Genomic DNA, 6,371 nt, shown 5'->3' with positions numbered 1-6,371 from the left:
CCATCCATCCATCCATCCATCCATCCATCCATCCATCCATCCACCCATTGTCAGTCCATCCATCCATCTGTCCGTCCATCCATCTGTCTGTCTAAATTGTCTGAATAAAATTATGCTGTTATTAAAAAAGTGAAGGTGAAATAAGTTATACTTCTTTATTCTGTCTAGGTTTTGTATTTTTGTTATTGAACCCAATCATCTTTGCTTTTCGAGAACATTGTAAATAATTACAGAAAATTTAAAAGTAATCGTTCTACTACTTACTACTACCCATATATAGATGTAGAGTTTTCTAATTAGAGACCGTTCAGATGTTTTGAAGCGGGTTTTGTGGAACAGGGAGTAGTGGTCAGCATGTTACCTGCAGCAGACAGCAGTTTTTAATTTGGAGAATCGGAGAAAACTTCTCATGAACGAGATTCTGTTCCAGAGTTGATTTCATCCGTCTCAAAAATTTTAAATGTAAAAGCTTTTAAAGCATTTTACATGGATGCTCCATTTTAAACCTTAAGATGATGTCACTTTTGAATCATGTTATTGTTTAGACAAATAGTTTTTAATTCTGAAGACTGAGCTGTGCTGGAACACAAGTCTTCAATCTGTTGCATCATGCTCTGTGTGAAACATGACCAGCATAAAGAGGCCACAGAACGTTCTGATGCAAAACGACGTGGTCAAATCATCTACATCCCTCGAGCAACAATGAAACTTTAAGGTTTGTTTGTCTTCATAAGCTGAATCACTAACAGCTTTCTTCTGCAGGTACCATACTGACTACTCACAACTAATCCATGAAACGCACTTTAAAAGAAACGGAGTGTCTTTAAATGATTAAATTATTCAATTTATTTTTGCAGTCCTGATGCTTTCTGTTGTTTTTTGTTAGTTTTGTTGTTTGTCCAACCAGGAGCCCATTTAATTATAAAAACCTTCAAAATAACACGTTGCAAAAATTGTCTGCTTGTCCTTGACATCATGAAGCTTCTGCCTCTAACTCATCACTTTCTGTTTCCATCAGTACTGTCCTCACGTGAAAGCAACTGCCCACACCGTGCACACTGATGATGCATGTTCCAGTTTCTGCTGGTAACAACCTGCACGTGTTCTCCTGGTTTCCACACAGACACGCCTGTAATTATCAAAGTTTCATACTTTGAACCATCAGAGCACAAGATAATTTCCACTTTCAACACCTGCACGTAGATAAGTTGTGATCAACTTGGTTTAGAGTGAATATTTAACGTGCATCTTTGAATGCAGCAGATTCAGTTAAGATAAAATTTCATGGAAAGTTCTCTTATTATGCATTCGTCCTCTCATCCTTTCCTCAGGGTCACAGATGTTTGTACAGACTGGATCTCCAGCAGATAACCACAGGTTCTCTGTATCCTGATGCATGCACAGGTTCTCTGATTAGCTGAACCTTTTGTTGACCGTGCACTCCTTAAATAACAAAATCCTCAATTTTCTTTGCAATGATGAGAAGCTACCTGTATAACTCCAGGATTTACGGGGAAACTCTTAAATGTTTCACAAAATGATACTGAAAATTGTTAAAATATACTTGAAGACATCTATAGCAACAAAATGATCCTGAAGAGACGGCTGAGACTTTGGTCCGCCAAGCCTGTAAACACCCGAAGTGTGCAAAACTGTAAAGATACAATAAACAAAGATTGATGTCTAAGAAACAAATCTAACTGTCTGTCGTCGCTGGAACAAAACAGAGAACCTGTCTGACCTCTGACCTCTGAGCCGTGGGTTCACATCAACAATTAGCCGTTACTGATTTAGCTTTTTGTTTCCGCTGACTGACGTCAGGAATACTGCGAGGTCAACAGTTCTCGGTGCCGGTACAGATGTGATGACGTTGTGAGCTCGTATCGTCAGGTCCGATGGGAGCACACGGTTTTTATAATTCAGGACAGAGTCATCCGTTTCTGAGGGTTTTAGCAGAATCTTTGCGACCTTGAGTTCGCAGTTAACTCTCATCAAAACGTGTCATTTAGTAACATGCTTCATGCATATTTCATTTGACCAATTTCTCAATGTGTACGTTTCATTTGGAAACTGCTAGATCTGAATCCCCAAAATGACGGGACTTCATCAATCTGCTGTCCAGCTTAGAAAACAAACTGTTTTTCTAGTAGATGGCCATTGTTGTCAGGTAATTGTCACTGCTTGCTGTGAGTAAATAATGCAAACTGAAGGGTTATGTTTGAATTTGAAGCTTTAAAACACCATTTTGCCCCCTCCAGGATCATTGTGAGACCTTGTAAAGGGTATCTGCAGCTCATTTGTGTGGATTTATTGAGAGCTTAGCTTCTGCTCCCAGTCTGAAATAGAGATCCGAGTTAATAGAATCAGCAGCGGCAGCCTGCTCTCTTTAGCCGAATCAGTTTTATTTTTCCATTTTGTGTGAGATGAAGAGGAGGAACAGGAGAAGCAGAAAGGAGGTGAAGCCCGGGGGCGTTTGGAGGAGGAGAACAGCTCGTTAGAATTTAAAGGCCTAGGGATCCAGGAAGGTATGCACATCGGCCGCTAAATTAATTTGAGCTCAATATTTGAAGTGAGGTAGCTTGGTGGACAGCACCACGAGGTAGTAATCCTGAGGTTGCGCGTTCGAGTCCAGGTTGAGTCAGGAAGGGCATCCGGCATCAAAATAATTGCCAAATCTTTCATGCTAGCTGTTGCAACCCCTGCAGAAGGGAGCCGCATAACGTTGATTAGTTGTGATGGTCATCTTGAATGGGACAGCCAACAAAATTAATCTGCTGTACACTCAGCAGTTACTTTCTGAGAGTTTCGTTAAGATTTATTTATTTATTTATTCATTCAAAAGAAACAAAACAAATTCATCAATGAATGAAAAAGGTGCAGAAAGATAAAGATTTTTTTTATAATATCTGCTCCTTATTTGAAAAAATGTAAAATAACTACCAAAAAAACCAACAACAACTTAGGATTGAACAATCCACAATGCGAAAACAAAAAATATTAGATGTCCTTCACTTGGGAACTTCCTAACAATTTTAACTTAATCATCTTTTTAAACATATAAATTGTTTTAGAAACTTTTATGGTGATATCAAAGCAGTTCCACGATCCTGTAACGCAGCTCCATCAGACCAGTTCTAAATGGAGGTTTTACAAACATTTCCATTCCCTTAAGGTTATAATGACCTTTTATTTAAAAACAAATTTTAATTGAATATTTTGGGAAATATTTTTTATGAGCTTTATACATGACTTGTAAAATACTACAGCTTCTCATCAACAACGACACCCAAAAATTTTATTTAATTAACTTTATGAATTTAAATACTGTCAATTTTAAATGGGACTTTGATCATTTTCTTTCTATTACTAACTATCATGTAGTTTGTTTTTTCCAAATTTAACGATAACTTATTAAGTTGGAACCAAGTTTGTATTTTTACAAATTCTGCCTGTATCATCTCTAACATCCGTTAAATATCTTCACCCGAACAAAAAGAAATGTGGCATCATCTGCAAATAAAACACTTCAAAAGCCCTGACACATCAATCAGATCATTCACATACAAAATAAACATCTTTGGTCCCAACACAGAGCCCTGAGGAACTCCACACCCATGAACACAAAATTCATATTGTTTACCTGAACAAACTTTCTCCCCTTATTCAAATAACTGGATTCCCACTGATTCATCCACTGGTTCGTGAGATATTTTGCTAACAGTATGGACACAAAGCTGCAGACTCGAACAGACCGCTGCGTCACGCTCATTACACGCTTCAGATTTTCCTCGTATCAACACTCGCTCACCTTTACTCAAGTGGAAATAAAACTTTCAGATCTTCCGGGGACGATAAACACAAACCGGGAGGCGGGCGCGCTGCCGTCTGAGCGCAGATGACAAGTTTAATATGAGTGGATTTAAATCCGCAGGCAGGAGATGAATCCATAGAAAGCTCCAGGACGTTACTGGAACTGAGTGTGCAGTCTGTTTGAATTCATCCGACTTGGCCAATGCTTTAGATTCATGCACTGATCTTATTTGATTTGACTGGATTCACGTCTCAAATATGAAAGAGAATCCATCTGGTTCAGGAATCTGTGCCAGGTGACCGAGCCCTCTCTTGTCTCACACTGAGCAACTTGGGCATGCACCTGTTTATCACTACAACACACACACATGGCCCGAGAGCCACACACACTCCCATAGGTTCAGACTCATGAATTAAAACAAAGATCCTAATATGATTTGACATGGGGGGGGGGGGGGGGATTTCTGGCTACGGCCAGATTATACTGATTACTTTCATCGAGCAGGCTGGTTGTAAAACCACTTCAGACCTGTTTCTGTTGCCTTTGTTGTGCATCCTGACCACAGACAGAAGGCTATTTAACTTGGCACCCGTGCACGTTGCCTTGACAACAAACAGTCAAGGCTGCTGGACAGTAGTGCTCAGGACGAGGCTCGCATGGACCTCTGTGACAGCCGACATTGTGACTTGTCGCGGCAGCAAAAAGCACAGGTGGCTGCTCTTACGTTAATGAAGGCTCTGCTCTGATGGAAACAAACTTCAGAGCCTTTTAATGAAACATAACCACTAGTTCTGGTTCTGTTCGCACTTGAACACATCACAACACCTGCTGGTTATAGACGTGCGGCCTGCAGAATGCATATCATCGACACGAGCCCACTTATGGTCCCTGTTCAAAGCAGTGGTGCAAGTAAGGCTTGACGCACGCTGCCGTATTAACAGAAGCACGACGGTGCAAAGCCAGTCCCCGAACTAAACATTAACTCTGTGAAGTGGACGTGAGTCAGCCGAGCCTCTGGTCTTTGATTCTCAAATAGCTGCAGTGCAGACCAGGTGTGCACACCTCAGTGATTAAAATGCCAGTTTGACACAAAACAGGAAATATATTTACATGTTCACTGCAGTTTGCTGAAAGGTGTCATGACGCAGGACTCAGAGGACTCAGTATTTATTGAAACAACACAAACAACAGCGATGAGGTGACGTGGAGGGAGAACAATGAGGGACACCTGGGGTGATTAGAGGACAGGTGTGAGACAAAAGTAAGTATTTTGAGGCAATCTTGAGGGACTTCTGCACTTGTCCACAGGTGTTCTGGTCCACTCCAGCTGTCTCATGACTTAAGAAACATCTTCACATAAATTAACATTTTGTGATGATTAATAGGTTGCGTGTCCCCCCCCCCCCCCGGTCTTTCTGGCTACGGGGGTAAAAGAAAATTAAAGGATTGGAACATTTTTTTAATTACTTTTGTCACTTTCATTTTATTTTCATGACCTTTGTGGGGTTTCTGTCTTTAAATGAAACAAATATTATTCTTGTCTGTAGATATAAGACAGTTATGGGGTGTCGTTTGTAAAGTTACACAGTCAAAAATGAACAACAATATTTTGGTTTATTTAGCCTTTAATAATAATAAAAAAAAAGTTTTTTGTTTCAAAGTCACATTTTCACCTTGTCGTTCATACATTTATAAATGTCATAGTTCCATATTAAATATTTAATTTGCAAGCTAAATATTTAGTTTACAAACTAAATACTTAACTTGCAAGTTAAATTTTTAGTTAGTAAAGTAAATGTTTAGGTGTAAATTAAATATTTAATTTCCAAACTAAATCCAATAATGCTCTGTCAGGTCATCTGGACAGTGTCTTTTTTTAGAGACGTTTTGCCGTCTATCCAGAGGACTTCATCAGTCTGAGGAGTTCCAAGTAAACGGATAGAGGGCGAAACATCTCTAGAAAAAAAGACACTGTCCAGATGACCTGATTGAGCATTATTGGATTTGGTACCTGGATGATTGAGCATGAACTTTGTTTCCAAACTAAATATTTATGGTCCATGCTAATTATTTAATATTCAAACTAAACAGTTAATTAAAAAAAAAAACATTTAATTTGCTAACTAAATATTTAACTCTCACCTAAATATTTAGCTTGCAAGGTAAATATTTAGTTAGCAAATTAACTATTTATTTCTCAAATTAAATGTTTAGTTCGGAAATTAAATCATTAGTATGGAAAATAAATATTTAGCTTGTAAATTAAATATTTAATTTACACCTAAATATTTAGTTTACAATAACTTGCAAGTTAAGTATTTAGCTTGTAAACTAAATATTTAGGTTGTAAATTAAATATTTAATGTGGAACTATGACATTTATAAATGTATGAATATCATGGTGAAAATCTGACTTTGAAAAATAAAAAAACATTTTTTTCTTATTAAAGCTAAATAAACCAAAATATTGCTGTTCATTTTTGACTGTAACTTTACAAACAGCACCCCACAGACAGTGTGCTCGTGCACACGTTAGAGTGGAGGTGACGAGAGGGGAGGG

Source organism: Nematolebias whitei, chromosome 19 (genome assembly GCF_014905685.2).
Source record: "Nematolebias whitei isolate Nwh7 chromosome 19, NemWhi1, whole genome shotgun sequence".
Lineage (NCBI taxonomy): Eukaryota > Metazoa > Chordata > Actinopteri > Cyprinodontiformes > Rivulidae > Nematolebias > Nematolebias whitei.
The sequence above is the reverse complement of the archived record's forward strand: the minus strand, read 5'-3'. Positions refer to the sequence as shown.